The sequence below is a fragment of the Silene latifolia genome, chromosome 6 (assembly GCF_048544455.1).
Source record: "Silene latifolia isolate original U9 population chromosome 6, ASM4854445v1, whole genome shotgun sequence".
Taxonomy (NCBI): domain Eukaryota; kingdom Viridiplantae; phylum Streptophyta; class Magnoliopsida; order Caryophyllales; family Caryophyllaceae; genus Silene; species Silene latifolia.
Genome location: NC_133531.1, coordinates 120,679,002 through 120,696,376, shown reverse-complemented (window position 1 = coordinate 120,696,376; position 17,375 = coordinate 120,679,002).

Sequence of the window (17,375 nt, the reverse complement as noted above, 5' to 3'; positions counted from 1 at the left end):
GAATTTTTCTCTAAGCATTTGTCTAGTCGTCTTACTAGACTTGGGCTCTTTAACTTGAAAGATGCTCCCACTGTTATCACATAACTTGTGATAAAGTCATTTCTAGAGGGATTCACCCTTAATCCCTACAATGACCATTTTATCACAATTTACTTAGATTCCTTTTGTAGAATTTGCAATGCGTGAAACTAAGACACTTTTCTAGTTTCTTACTCCTTAGTCAATAAGTCATCCTAGGATTTCAACAAATCCCTTTAAGTTTTGAAACTAAAGTTTGTGTAACCCTTCAACACCTAACTTAGTTTATCATCCAAACATATGAACAAGTCTTCAATTGTTCTTTAAGGCTTTCTCAAGCCATATCATGGGAATTATCTTGTTATTAACTCATTATGCCCTAGGCATATAACACATCATGACATGTGTGTCTGTTGGCATACATGATCATTCTAATGGCAGAAACATTAGCAAACGATTTCATGTATTCAACAACTTAATAGGTTCAGTGAACGACTATGACTCCATCATAGTAATTCCACTTTCATCATCATGAATAACTCACTAAACCTTGTTGATGTACAATAGATACGAAAGATCTTATCATCATAAGACTCTCAACTCTATGCCAATATTATCTCTCATAAATTTAAAATCTAGAATACTTTGCATCCTTTTCCTAGTCTCCCAATCACTCTTTCACAGAAGAGATCATTGGTACATTATTCTCAATAAGTAATACTTCATCAACATATAAGACACGAGTAGGGTTAAGCCTAGGAAGGCCGAATAAAACGACCTAAGAAGGTCGAGTAATGAAAACCGACAACTGTCTCGTATAAACTATTCCCTAACCTCGTTCAAGTTTCACCCTTGGTAACATGTAAGTGTATCATCCCCAGCGGAGTCGCCAAACTGTGGACATGGGCCACCCGCGGCGCGCGCGGAAGGGCTTCTAATGAGCCTGCATTTATGGAGTTGCCACCAATTTTTATGGGAAATTGGAACCGTTCGAATACCTCGTGCCATGTCAAGACACAAAGTAATGACTTGAACACTAAGAACTCGTTACCCTTAGCATTCTATGTCTAGAATGACTCCCGAAGATGCCAATGAACACGGATGTTCACAGAGATCTGGAGTAAGGGGTGAGGGTACGTATTAGGAAGCTCTTTAATCGAACACCTAATCCTACCCGCCTTGATAGCGGCCTCCACTAATGATTAGGGAAATTCTTCATAGTTGATATGTTGTCCATGTAATGCATGCAATGCAACAAACACAGATTAATCCTAGGATGTGAAATTAGACTATGTCGGTGAACACCAAATTTAGTACTCAATTGGGTCAAAGTGGAAGTTAGATTCAATTACATATGAATATCAAGCAAATTAATCACACAAAATAAATGAATGAATTAAAAAATAAATTACAATAACTAAAATTACAATAATTACAAAGGATTATCTGATCTACGTCAAAAGCACGCTCAAAACGGGTTTTGAAGAGGGAAATAAAATAAATAAAATAAAAGTAAAAGTATGAAAATATGTCAGATTAGAGGTGATAATACGATTAATAGTCAATTAATTATGTAATAAGAAGCTACGTCAAAACGAGAAATATTTCAGAAACAGAAACTATCCCAGAACAGGCGCAGCATCTGCTGCGTCCTCAGGAAGAGACGCAGCACTTCATGAGTCTGTTCTTGAGTTGGGCTCTGTCTGTGAAGTCAGAACCGTGGATTGTTAATATTCGTTGGTGAATTTATGGTCGATTATTGATATTAGACTCAAGTTGAAGTGATTTAACAGATTACATGCACACTAATATTGTCGTAAAACGGATTAAAGATGAGGATTTACGGCGGTTTACATGATTAACAAACACGTGTCGGATTTATAAAAAGAACGAATTGAGACTCGAAAACAAAATAAATTGAATGAATAATATTTAAATAAAGTAATGTACAAAAGATGAATTCCAGAGAATCGATATGCACGTATCGAACCTCTAAAATCCGAGTTTGAATAAACGACGAAAACCCGCAAATATCGAATTGTAAGGGATTTAAGTCGAATCATATGTTATAATTTGAATGGAATTAAATAAAATATGATTATATATTAATATGAACGAAAGAAACAAAATAAATAAGGAAAATAAAAAATTGCAGAAGATTGAGGAAGAAAAAGAAGAGCAGGAGCAACGGCAACCTCAGGAAGAGGCGCCGCATGTACTGCAACTCTTCGAAGAGGCGCAGCTGCTGCTGCGTTTCTTCTTGACGTCAGATCACCTATGTTTTGCAAATACGGTTTTAAAAGACGGTTTTTAAAGACGATTTTGAACGTGCTTTTGATATAAACCTTACATTAATGATACAAAATCAAAGTACAATAAAATAAAGATAGGATTTACACCGTCAGACTTACGTGTTTGATGAAACGAGATTGACTAAGTTATCGTTTAGTGATTGCTCGACTCGAATATGCGAATATGAAAGTGCCCTTGTTAAAGGATTTAAAAGATTGATTAGATTGATTAAGTGGAGTTAGTCAAATTGGTTGGTCTATGAAACGTGACTGGGACTTTGAACGATCTGAACTTACGTGGTCGATTGATCAAGCACGTAGGCGTCGAAAGCAAAAGCGTGGTCTAGAATGCAAAGAGAGAATAGAAGGGCGGACACTCGCGTAGCAAATATGGAGGCCAAAGTTCTCTATTTATACTAAACACATGAAGGATTTTAGGTATGGCACGGATACAGAAAAAAATCACGGAAATATTATGTAAAGCGTGAAAAGAGGGATGGGGAAGAGGTGCAGCTGTAGATACCTAGTATCTGCACCTTCCAAAAACAACCCGATGATGATCGGACTGTAACGTGTTTTTGATATACGTGCATGGAATAGCTATACATGAGACAGTTTAATGTACTACTCGAATATGAAAAATGATTTCAAAAGTTTTCTAACTTCATTTGCATTAAAATAACACTATTTAGAGTTAAAACTGTCTTTGGACCCAAAACCGACTCAGCAACCCGCAACTCGAGTCAACCTGAGTCAACATGAATCCCGAACGTCAAAAATAATGTCACGAATGCCTTTATCATGTCATTTCCATTAAGATGACCCTAATTAGAGTCAAAACCGTCTTCGGACCCAAAACCGACTCAGAAACCCGCAGCTCGAGTCAACCTGAGTCAACCCGAGTCAACCCAAATCACGAATGTCAAAAATAATGCCATGAATGTCTTTATCATTTCATTTCCATTAAAATGGCCCTACTTAGAGTCAAAACGACCACCGAGCCAAAAACCGACTCGAAATTCAAATCGCGACTCACACGGGTCGAACCCGAGTCAACTACACAAAACACCTACCTCAAGTATAACCCAAAATCATCTTATTAGATGCCCATATTGTTACACGACATCTAATTTGGTTACCACAAATAAAACCAACCAAAAAATAGATAGAGCAAAGGCCACGTCCAAATTGAAGGGGACAGTACACCCCTTTCAGTCACTAGGTGGCTCGCGCCTAAAGCAAGAGTCTGCTTAGCCTCTCAGCAATCTCAGCCAACCTACCATCCTACATTTCTCTATAAATACCAACCTTCACACAACACAATTCTCACGCGAGTGTCCGCCCCCTCACCTCTCTCTTAGACTTCTAGACCCGACTTCCTAAGTCACAAAATCGACACGTGTTTACGACCTACCGATCGTAAACACAAGCCTTACACATATTGTTTGGTACCGTCGCCGTGCATTCGACCGACCCATTCTACCAACTCAATTCATCAATCAACATGTTTTAATTAACATATTTTCAAAACAAAATTCTTTTTTTAGGCACTCTTTTAAACTTCTTTGATCGTGAGTAGTCGCTACGAGAAAATCGTCTCTAAAGTCGTTTACATCGCAAACATCAATATTCGTAAGTTTGAGGTGTAAATAACTCATTTATTTCATGTCTTTACTGTTTTTATGAGTTTATATACATGAACAATGTATAACACGATTCAAATATAGGTTAGAGGAGCCAAACTGAGTTTTGGCCCGAGACAGAAGCCCTTTGCTATGCAAAGAGGCTCGCGCCTCTTGTGGATCTCGGGTCAGACTCAAACGTGTTTATTCTCGTCTTTTCTCTTTATTTCATTTCTTATTTGCAATCGGTTTTCACAATTTCAAATGTTCCAAATCATTTTTATGACAAACTTTTTAACCATAAATCATAATCACCCTTAGTTCCATATACCATGACGGTTAAATCCGTGCTCGGTGATGTTAATTGGTTAATTACATTTTAAAGGAAATCCTTTTCTTTTATTTACCATTTTAATTCAATTTTATGATAAACATATTTTGACCATTACAAAAATCATCCTTAGTTCTTTATACCATGACGATTTATTCCGTGACCCGATGATATTATTGGTTAATTACAAATTAAAGGGTTTTTTCTACTTTAAACCGTTGTTATAACTTTCCCACCAAAATTTAGTCACCCTTTCCAAAACGGTTTTTTCTACTTTAAACCGTTGTTAATAGTTTTCACAACGGGTTTCTTAGAAAAACCAACCGTTGTTAAAACCTACTACAACGGACGCTTTAACAACGTCCGCTTTTTTATATAACAACAGTTTTAAACCGTTGTTATAGCCTGTATCTGTAGTAGTGTTTAACCCCTTTTTATTTTATTTATCATTTTTCTCATTTATTTACATTTACAAACATATTAGTCATAATTCATAATCATCCTTGGTTCTTTATACCATGTCGGTTTAATCCGAGTATGATGACAAACTTGACTAATTACAAATAATTGAACTTTAAATAATTAGTTCAAATCAAACATTTTTGTTTTACACATTTTACTATGCTTTTCAAACTTGCAAATCCGACAACGAATATTACTAACATAACAGTAGTTATTCCGAGTCTGGCAAACCATAATTGCAAATCATTAATCACAAAAAACGGTTTTAAACAACCTTTTTAACAACTAGGAGACACCCCCTTGGGTCGGCTCATGGCTCGCGCCCCAAGAGGCCGCCTGTTTTCACATTTCAAAACCTGGACAAACCTTGTTCCCTCGCCAATAGGCTCGCTCCCCAATGGGGTTTCATGGCACTGTTCTGTTTCGTATTTAGCACTTGTCTAAGAGGATCCCGATTACGGTTAATCCGAATACATGACGGATCAGATTCACAAGCTTACATTTTATACTTTATCTTTTAAACACACCTTTTTCAAATAAATGTATCGTGTTAAGCATCATAATCCGAATTTGGTAAATGGATGTTTAATTTCCGTATTCACATGCAAATCAATCTAAATCCAACATTGACACCAATTTCTTGGTACATGGATAAACAAACCGACTTAGGAAATTATCATATGTTAGGTTAAGACTTTTTGATGTGCATTCATTCATTTTAACCATTTTATCAACTTTTGCACTTAGACAACCACGATCGATCAGTAGAGGACGCTAACGCGGGCGGGATTAGGTGTCCGATTAAAGGGCTTCCCAATACGTACCCTCGCCCCTTACTCAGAACCTTTGGATAGTGGATAGCCTTATCTAGGGCGTACGAGAGTCATTTTAGGCATATAATGCTAAAAGGGGGACGAGTCCTTATCTTTATTACCTATGTCAAACACTTCTTTGTGCTTCGTTTGACCGAGGTATAAATTGGATTTCGAACGGGTTACAGGCATCCCATAATTGCTTGGTGGCGACTCCGACATCTCAACATCGTTTCACGGCCCTTGCCAAAACGAAATCGACCGATCTAAAGCGATCCGATCGAAAGCATTTTTACGCCACTAAGCGTGGCTTTGAACAGACCGATGCACGTCCAAAGATTGGCCTGGCGTGCATGTGGCCCGTGACCACAGATTGGCTACTCCGCTGAGGAAAACTAGGACACTTGTGTCTTTGTGATCCCTAGATGGTGAAACTCGAACGAGTTCGTGGTTAAAGTGCATTAATTGATATAACGGTCATGGTCGGGTTCCTTGTCCAGGCCCACAACCTAATCCTTTTCGACCAAATGGCTCGTCCCGTCGGCGTGAGTTTTCTCATCCTCGCGTTTCGAATCTTGATTGTGTCAAGCATACCGTTGACGTTACACATTTCTGTTTCGTCAAAGAGCTTTCATTTCCTTCGTGCACGAGGCTAGGGCACCCTCCTTACACATGTTGTTTGTATTGGTATCCCTCTCGAAAATCGGGGTTTGAATGCTTGGTGTGTAACCCACCCTTTTAAGACAAAACCCGTGTCAGCATTATGCATAATATAATGAACTATGAGTGCTTATGTGTTATGTGATCATAAGTCCTTCCGTGTCATTTCAAACTTTCAAAAACACCTTTTTGCGCCATTATAATGGCCATTTTAAACCTCGGTCTTTCGCCGACCTTTGGAACCTTTTTATGCCGTTGTAATGACGATTTTCAAACCTGGTTTTTATAACCGTTTCAAAGCACCTTTTTGCGCCGTTATAATGGCCGTTCAAACCTCGGTCTTTCACCGACCGTTGGAACCTTTTTATGTCGTCGTAATGACGATTTTCAAATCCGGTTTTCTACAACCATTTCAACACGCCTTTTTAAGCCGTCGTAATGATGATTTTCAAATCCGGTTTTCTACAACCATTTCAACACGCCTTTTTAGGCCATCGTAATGACGATTTTCAAAGCCGATTTTTCACAACCGTTTAAAACCTCGGTCTTTTGCTGACCGTTGCACAACTTTTTATGCCTTTATTATGGCCATAACTCGGTTTTTATAACCAATTTCAAATGCACCTTTTCATACCGTCGTAATGACGATTTCAAACTTTGGTTTTCACAGACCATTTAAAAATACCCTTTTACATCGTCATAATGGCAGTTTCGAACCTCAGTCTGTCGCCGACCGTTGCATTCTCAAAGCGCCCTTTTACGCCCGTCGTAATGACGAATTCTACCCTCGAATTTTCAAAATTCGAAATCAAGTTTCAAACAAAAACTTTTTTCACACTGTCCTAATGCCGATTTAAACCCATGCAACTTTCCAAATTTCAAATCTCGTTTTCGAAATCAAATTTGGCTTTTCTAAGCCGTCGTAATAACAATTTTAATTCTCGCAGTTTTAGATTTGGATACCGTCTTACAAAGGTTAAAACGGTTTTCTAACCCGTCGTAATGACGAATTCAATCCTCATAATTTCCAATTTCAAATCTTTAAAAACAAATTTGACCGTTTTCAAAATTCAAATCCAACTTCAAACTATTTGAAAATAAATTTAACCGTTTTCAAAATTTCAAATTCAAAATCAAATCTTTGAAAACAAATTTTACCGTTTTCAAATTTCAATTCAAAATCAAATCTTTGAAAACAAATTTAACCGTTTTCAAATTCAAATCCAATTTCAAATCTTTGAAAACAAATCTAAGCGTTTTCAGATTTTAAATCAAAACTCAATCATTTGAAAACCAATTTAACCGTTTTCAATTTCAATTCAAAATCAAATCTTTGAAAACAACTTTAACCGTTTTCAAATTTCAATCCAAATCAAATCTTTGAAAACAAATTTAACCCTTTTCAAATTTCAAATTCAAAATCAAATCTTTGAAAACCAATGTAACTGTTTTCGAATTTCAAATCCAATTTCAAATCATTTGGAAACAAATTTAACCGTTTCCAAATTTCAATTCAAAATCAAATTTTTGAAAACAAATTTAATCGTTTTCAAATTTCAATTCAAAATCAAATCATTTGAAAACGAATTTAACTGTTTTCAAATTTTAATTCAAAATCAAATCATTTGAAAACAAGTTTAACCGTTTTCAAATTTCAAACTCAATTTCAAATATTTGAAAACAAATTCGTTTTGATATTTTCAATCCAATTTCAAACCATTTGAAAACCAATTTAACCGTTTTCATGGCCATTGTGATGACGATTCCAATTTCTTCAATTATCGATTTTCAAAACAGTGATTCGGAATTTCAAAATCGTCTTCGGAAACAACTCTTTGTTTTCAAAGCCGCCATGATTTCAACTTAAACCGTCTTTTGAAAACAAACCTAAGGCAACCCTTTCAACTGGCCGACCTTCTTAAGATCCCTACTCTTCGGAAGCCGTCCTTAAAACGACAAATGAATCTTTTTGAAAATTTCTATTCTCGAAAGTTTCCGTCCACCATTCCGATTCAACCTCGAGTCGATTGGAGTCCAGTCCATTTCAAGTCCAGTTGTCTAGATAACGTCGGGTCTCTGCAGAAGTTAGTACCTACCTTCTGGTCTAGGTCGTGTTGCCTAATTGTCGAAACATTTCCAATGGCGTTAGCAGAGTCAAAACCTGTCGGGTTTTAAATCCCGTATTTCCCCTACATTACGGGTCAAAGGTCAAGTTTACGTATATGTCTTGTCCAACGGCGTTACGCCAGCAACAAACATCCAAACTAAGTCAGAAGTCGTCTGTCTAGGCATCACTATGCCAAAGTCGACACTCGATTCTAAATTCAACGTCATGCACCAAGGGTTCAAACAGAAGAGGTTATTCACGATCTTTATTGAACCCATAACCTAGTCGCGTTGTCGCGTCTCCACGATATAACTGTCTTTTATACATATGTGTCATAATTGCCTTTGTTTGTGCAATCCCTTGCCAAGAGAAGTTATAACGCCTATTGTTATGTCCAATAGGAGTCCCTTGGGTGCCATAAATCGCCAACCAGAAACTCAAGAAGCTGATCAACCTTCATCCGCCATGACTTCTGCTGAAACCAACAACATGGTTCTTCGACTTCTAGCTACTGTGGAAAACTTGAGCACTCGTATATCCCAAGTTGAGGACAAAATGATAACTGGGAATTTTCCCTCTTCCAATTTTGAACAAAGGGTTAAGCTCCTTGAAAGCCGGCTACTTGCCAATGACAAAGCCAACCCTAGTGGGAGTGCTACCAAAACCACTGAAACCAATTCCTTAGGTCCTCCACCAAACAAAACAAGACGACCTCATAGGTCCTTCCCAGATTTGGGTATGCCTTATGCCACAGCCTTGGAAAGGTTGATCTCCAAAGAGGAAAGCTCAAACTGATTGGTCCAACTCCAGACCCTCTACCAAACAAGCGAGGACGTAGATGGGATGGAAAACTATTTTGTCAATATCACCAAGGTCGCGGACATGACACTGAAATGTGTCTCCCCTTAAAAGGCACCATCCTTGCTATGATCGAAAAGGGAGAATTACCATTACCTCCCTCAACAAACAACAAGAACAACCCTTCAGAAAACCCTATTGGACACAGTCAGGAATCTTCCCTAGACTGGTCTCACCTCATCTCTCCTGACGATGAGAAAATCCATGCAATTGATGAGGATGGCATACAAAGCGCTATAATGATGCTCTCCGTCTTCATCAATAACGTATTCTCAAAGCTACAAGTGGCTATCGATGACTTGAACACTCGGTTAGCTAATTTGGAAAAAAGGTTAAGTAATACCGAAAATGAACATGACCGCCAAGAAGAAAACCAACCCTCCATTCACCACCCAACATCTGTTGAAAATGAAAAGTCATCTAATGGTTGGCACATCCACGAACCTACCAACAAAGAACAAGAAATCACCTCACCAAAATCCCTTTCAAAATATCAAGGAACATCCCAAAAACTACCTATAGACAATGACCAAATCCTGCTTCCGCCCAGGATTGACAAAAACAAAAACAAAACACACAAAAACATCCCAAAAAACACCAATGTTGGAATCATGGGAAAACATCAAAGGGTATTCACAGATCTGGGAATAGCATATGGCACTGCTCTGGGAATACTTTCTTCAGAAGAAATGCTCCAACCCATTGGTCCGACTCCGGACAAACCTGGACAAAAAAGAACCCGATTCTGGGATGAAAATGCATATTGCCAATATCATCAAGGCAAGGGCCATGACAACGAAAGTTGTTTCAAACTCAAGCATGCCATTCAAGATTTGATTGAAGCTGGCAAAATCATAATCGCATCACCCAGTCAAGACAATCCTCCTGGATGTCTCAAGTCAAACAACAAGGTTGAACGTTCTCAAAGGATGTTCACCAAACTCAACACAACCTACGTCGCAGCTCTTCAAAAGCTTATGGCTGAAGGGAAGCTACAACCAGTCGGGCCCACTCCGAACTCGTCTGAACAGAGAAAAATCCGTTTCTGGGACGACAGTGCCTATTGCCAATATCATCATGGAAAAGGTCATGATACTGAAACATGCTTTAAACTGAAACATGCTATTCAAAACATGATCGATAACCATCAACTGATAGCTTCATCCCTAGGCCATCTAAGTGATGAAAACAACCCTAATGAACATCTCTTTCTACAAGGATATCAAAGCTTCATGGACTGTTATCCTCATTTCATTCCCAACAACGAGAGTGAAGTGCTCAAGTGGGTCAACGCTCAAGACCAGACATTCAAGCCTCTGGATGCTGCAAAGGAGACCTTCGAGGAGGAAAGCGATGATTAGGAGTCCGTATCTACGATTGAGACCGAGTCCGAGTCTTAGGCTTTCTCAAATCTATCCTAGTGTATGTCCTTTTATTTTTAAGTGACAAACTGGGGGCTGTCCCCATGAGTCACACGTGTTCATCGAGTCTGTGCTAACATCTTATTTATCTAAATAAAAGCACAATTTCCAACTATCATATATTCTCCCCCTTTACCATTTCTCGTTGACAACGAGAATTGATTTGAGAATTGATTTAAAACAAACAACATGTTCCAATTCATTGTGAATACACTCGAGTGACGTTCCGTACCGAGTAAGTAAGGGACCCGAAACTATGTGTCCATCTCTTTACCTATTCCATGTCTGGATATAGGAACCTTTCATTAGCACACGACCTAGAACGAGCTTCTATCAAAGGGATCCTACGACGAACCTAGATAACAAACCAGAACATCTCTCTGTTCATGATCAATGACGGAAGGTAAGCCCATTCCCCACAAAAACATCCCATCACAAAATATCAACCTCTCAACGACAAGTACATCCCTGTCTGCACCTTTACCTGTCTCGAACGAAGGACGACAAAGAACCAATAAAACAAAAACCAAAGTCAAAGCAAAACCAGAGCTAAAGGCCAAAATCAAAGGCCCAAGCCAATATCCATTCACCCAAGGCCAAAGCTCAAGGCCAAAACAAAGACCAAGGCCAAAAGCCATTCACCCCAAAGTTAAAGCAATATGCCAAAATCAAAGGCCCAAGCCAATAGCCATTCACCCAAAGTCAAAGCGAAAGGCCAAAATCAAAGGCCCAAGCCAATATCCATTCACCCAAAGCCAAAGCTCAAGGCCAAAGCAAAAACCAAGGCCAAAAGCAATTGAGTCAAGACCAAAGCCAAATTCAAAGTCAAAGTCAAAGCAAAAACCAAAGTCAATTCACTCAAAGCAAAAGCCGAAGCCAAAGGCTACTCACACAACGTCAAGGCCAAGACCCAAGCCAAAATCAAAACAAAGCAAGATTGAAACCCTTTTCTCAAAAAGGCCAAAATCCAAACAAAGCATCCAACACTCAAAATCCTGGACAAGTGAGCCCAAAATACCAAGTCCAAGACCAACAAGTCCAAAGCCCAGGACCAACAATTCCAACACACCAAATCCCGGACCGACAAGGCCAAAACACCAAACACTAAAACCTCAACCAAAACTGCTTCACCCCTAAGTCCTTCTACAGATTGTTACAGGGATACCTATTTAGTATCCTGGGGATTCCCCTCAAGATCATAACCAACATCGTTTCACCCCTAAGTCCTTCTAGAGACTACTCCAGAGAGACCTATCTAGGCTTCTGAGGATTCCCCTCAAGCTCGTAATATCACACCTTAACCTTTAAGGTCCAGACATGGGATTCTTATCCCAAATTATTTACCAACCATTGCGTGCTCAAGCCACATCAATCTTGAGACCCCATTCCGCACAACATTACAAGCCGCAACCCGTCGGCCTAAACACCACGAAATATAAACTCCATATTTTTATCTGCCAAACAAACAATTATTACCAGGCTCCACATTCCATAATGTCGAAGCCATTTTCACCCTGGCCCATAAACCGGGTCTTCAAGAAACATTGCTCCCCGGAACGGGACATGTCCATTTCATTCTTGGAGTCCACTTTTTAGTGTGCTCACATAACAAGAAACATTTTCACGAGTCACACCTCTTCGATTCGTGATCAAAGAGGGAATTGTCTCCAATCAACTTTCAAGTCACCAAACGGAATTTTCCGTCGTGACCCTCAACTCCAGATTTATATCTGTTAAACAAACCCATTATTACCAAGCTCCACATTCCATAATGTCGAAGCCATTTTCACCCTGACCCAGATACGGAGTCCTCGCATGCTTTGCTACTGAGAACGGGACATACCAAATCTACCCTTAGGGTCCACTTTTTAGTGTGCTCATATGATAAGGAACATTTTCACAAATTACACCTCTTCGATTCATGATCAAGGAGGATTTTTCTCAAATCAATTTTCGAGTCACCAAACGGCTTTTACCGTCGTGACCCACTTTAGATACCCAGTATCTGCACCTTCCAAAAACCACCCGATGATGATCAGACTGTAACGTGTTTTTGATATGCGTGCGTGGATTGGCTATACATGAGACGGTTTAATGCACTACTCGATTATAAAAAAATGATTTCAAAAGTTTCCTAACATCATTTGCATTAAAATAACACTATTTAGAGTTAAAACCGTCTTCGGACCCAAACCAAATCAACCCGAGTCAACCCAAATCTCGAATGTCGAAAATAATTCCATGAATGTCTTTATCATGTCATTTCCATTAAAATGAACCTACTTAGAGTCAAAACCGACACCGAGCCAAAAACCGACTCGAAATTCAAATCCCGACTCACATGGGTCAAACCCGAGTCAAAGACACAAAATACCTACCCCAAATATCACCCAAGAGGAAGCTTACATGGCTAAGCTGTTGGAATATGTGTCCTCCGACAATAATGCGATCACGACTGTTGATCATGATGATCACATGTTTAAATCTCAATATAAAGAATACAATTGGGAAGTAATTTTTACTGTCAACTGATCAACATATATCCGTAATGATTGGCTGACTAGAGTTTGACATTACTGTCGTGCGACGGTGGTGATCAGTTGATCCCCTAGGTCATACCTATAGGGCAACACTCTTAATTGATCAATTAATTGATCGTATAACGTTACGAGTCAATTAATTTAATTAAAATTGACGGACGATTTTGGAAGTAATATTTACGTATCTCATTGAAATTTGATTAAATGAGATACGGTCTGATTAATTGAATCGTATCGTTACTCGGATGAAATTATTGTTTAAGGAAACAATTGAATTCGAATGAATTATTATAAATACAAATTGTTGTGATTTATAACTGGTAAAATATTTTGGTACAAGTAATTATGAATTACTAAGTCGTTTTTGTATATGACGTATTTTTATTAATACGTTGATTTTTAATATGTTAGAAATGCATAACAATTTTTTATGTGACATGTGACATATTGACAAATTTGACAAAAATAAAATGGGTTCCATTTTATGAAGGTGCCGAAATAAGGAGGAGGTTTAGGCTAATATTGTGTTTGTTTAATTAGTGGAGAACACAATCATTTACCCTAATTATCTAGCCATGCACACCTAGTTTACATTGTGAAGACAAACAAAGGCATGCATTGGCTCCCCTACCCTCCTCCTACCCGGTTTCTTGACAAAGAAAGGCAAGGGTTTTTGCCTTATATTTTTGATATAACAATACATAATTTTATTGTAAGATTCATTCATTCATTCACCATCAATATTTTAGAGAGATAAAAAGATTTCTCCTTCCTCTTCTCCTCTCTTAAACCGGTTTTTAAGAGACAAAATAAAAATTATTTTGGGTCAATTTTACAAGATTAATATTGTACTAGTATTTATAATATTAATTTTAATTAAGAGAGTGCTTTGGGTATTAAGCTTTGGGAGAGATCCTATACTTAGATCTTAGTTCTTCCACAAAGGAAAGCACAAGAACAAGAGAGAAAGGTGATCTCTCTTGTGCCCATATTAACCGAATTTCCAATGTAAGAACAATGTTTCTTCTTTATTTTGTTTAAATGTTTGCATGCATAAGATCATTTGTTAATTTTATGCCAAATTAAATTATAACATATATGAGTATGTTAAGTATATAGATCTACTTTTCCTTCAATCGGTATCTAGAGCCATGGTTGTTTGCATGCAAATCGGTTAAAAGTTTTTCCGAGTTATAAAGATTAACATATAAAACTTGTATAATTTGTGTTATTATGATATATCACGAAATTAATTCATGCATGTTAAAATTTCTGGTCCTAAAATATTTTAGGATATTTTGGTTAATTTACGGATTTTTATTGTTCATATTATACTATAATGGCATTAAAATATGATTTTATGAGTAAAAATGTCATTTTCGGACTAAAATTAGCTATACTTCGTATTTTCCAGTGAGTTTTGGATATGTTGTCACATATATTATTTTGAGATAATCTGTAAATTTTCATAATTTTTGGACTTCGTATGCTCGAAAAATGGATTTTTCATTATTAAATTCGGATTTAGGTGAAAAATAGGTTAATATGAGATAAATTTCGAATCTGGTCATAGAAATTTAGTATGTTGTCACATGCAATGTTATAAGATGTGTGTAAAATAATAGGCTATAGTGAAGTCTTTTTGCATAATTTATGGATTTTTGAAGAAAAATAGCATAAATAGTGACATTATTAGTGAAAAATTAATAAAACATAATCTATGACTAAGGAAAAACATTATATGTTGCATTTTATTATATTTTTCAGATCTAAAATTGAAAAGTTGATGTATATAATTTTTCACATGTTTTTATGATTATTTTATTTAAAACCGATAAACCGCAACATTGTTTTTCCGGAAAAATTCGAAATTTTTAACCTAAGTTTTTGAACATTATGAGTGTCATGGTATTTTTCCAGAATGTTCATGAGTTTAAATTTCAAATTTTGAATTTATTTGAAATTTTTGTGATTTATTTGAAGTTTATAGCTTATTTTTATAATTTTAAGTCCATTAATGAACAAATTTTATAAATATGAGTTAATTATGGTCAAATAATTAGTGAAGACTAAATGTTGAGTCCTAATAGGTTAGGGTAATTAACTTGTGCATAAATATGAATTTATGTAATTTTGTGATTGTAAAATGTTGAAATCACGCAAATCCGTAAAAATCGAGTAATATACGATATTGGCTAATTAAAGGCGATTTAGCATAAAATTGGGCATGTTCATACATATTATAATGCTGCATTTTCTTTATGATTGTCATAAGTTTAATTTATGTAATTTTTGAATTATGTAATTTTTACTTAGTATGGCCTTAGTTTTAATTGGTATTTCCCGAAATGTATGGGAATATCGATTCGGTTGTAATTTTATTGTGATCTCGCATCACCGTTTTGTACTTTTAATAGATTTATTTTATTTTATCACAAATGTATAATAGGAAATTATGTAATTTATTATGTAATTTTATTCATTTCGGAGTTCCCAAAGACGGATTTCTTCAAGATGGCGATACATAAAGACGGTGTTACCTCGAGATGCGTGCCACAACCGAAGTTCAAGGGACCAATGGAGTTGGTTTCCGAATATGTAATAGTTAAATAGTTTTTCTATTTTAGGAAGGCCATACTAGGATTTATTTTTATGTTTTGCATTTTATTTATATGTCACATGCATCGCTAAATCGCCATAACTAAAACATGCATCTTCATCTTCATCGAGTTTATCGACCGTGTCAATTAAAATTACCGTAGTTCACCGCTTTAGTTCACTTAAAACGTGATAGATAATAAATTGACATGACCTTTCGCTAAAACAATTAATTGAGACATAGCCTTACCAAATAGTAGAAACCATGAAAACCTATTTCGCGAGGGAGTGCACTCGGCCACACCGGGGTACAAACCTTGTTACGTAGGGGAAGTGGGTGATAAATGTTTATCCACCGAATTCATGTTGATAAGGGATGAATCGGCCACACCGTGCCTAAGTTAATATGGGTTTGGATCATGGACATATTTATTCGAAATTTGGATTGAACTCAACAAAAGTTTTTCGATAAGGGTTTTATCGGCCACACCGTCCCCTTGTTGAATGTGTTTTGGGCTAAAGATAAATGTTAATGTAATGTTATCGACCAAGAGTTCTAAAAGTAGAATCGATTAAAGCGTTAATCCACCGAGTTATATTAATAAGGGATGTATCGGCCACACCGTGCCCAAATTAATATGAATTTGGGTCTTGGAATCATTTATCTAGTTGGGTAGAGGTCACTAGAAAAATGCATAAAACTTGTTTAAATTATAATTTTTACGAGTATTATTGTTAAAACGACATTTGTTTTACTCCTTCTATTTTGTTTTGTAGACCACTTCTTTTTCTCATAACAAATGGCAACACCAACCCCTAACGCCACGCGTCTCGCTAATACATCATGGCTCCGATCCTTCATGGATCGATGTAAACTTGAAAATAATGGGTCAAATTTCTCCGATTGGGATGCCCAACTCAAATTAGCCGCCCAAGGTGACGACAAGCTTCGTTACCTTACCGAGGCATCTCCTCCCGAACCTACTACTAGGTCGACCGCCGCCACTAGGGAAGCATATGAGGCTTACCAAAAGGAGTCCGCCGCAATGAAAAATGTCTTGATATTTGCGATGGAGGCGGATCTCCAAAGGAGAGCCTTTAAAATGGGCAATGCTAATAAGATTTACTCCAAGCTTGTGACAATGTTTTCACAAACTCCGCGGATCGTCCAATATGAGGCGGCCGCGACATTCTTTGATCTCGACTTCAAAGAGGGCCAAAAGGTTAGCCCTCATGTGCTCAAACTTATGGAGCTTGTCGAGACCTTGAAGATTCAAAAGGTTGAAATCCCCAAAGAACTTGTTGTAGATAGGATTCTACACTCCTTGTCCAAAGTCAAAGCATATGTTCAATTCCGGGTGAATTTTAACATGCAAGACAAGGATGTGTCTCTTGAAGAATTGCACAAGTTACTTGTGCAAGCCGAAAGGGACAAGGGGTTAAATGTGAACCCACCCAAGGATGTGCTTAACATACGCACTAAGAGTAAGGGGAAGTTCAAGAAGAATGGGAGGAAGGGTAAGAAGCTAGCTCCCACTTTCACCAAAGCTAGGACTTGTGAAGCTAGCACTTCAAAAATCAAGAAGGGTCCTCTTGATAAATGCCATTATTGTAATGGTATGGGACATTGGAAAAGAAATTGTTCCAAATACCTT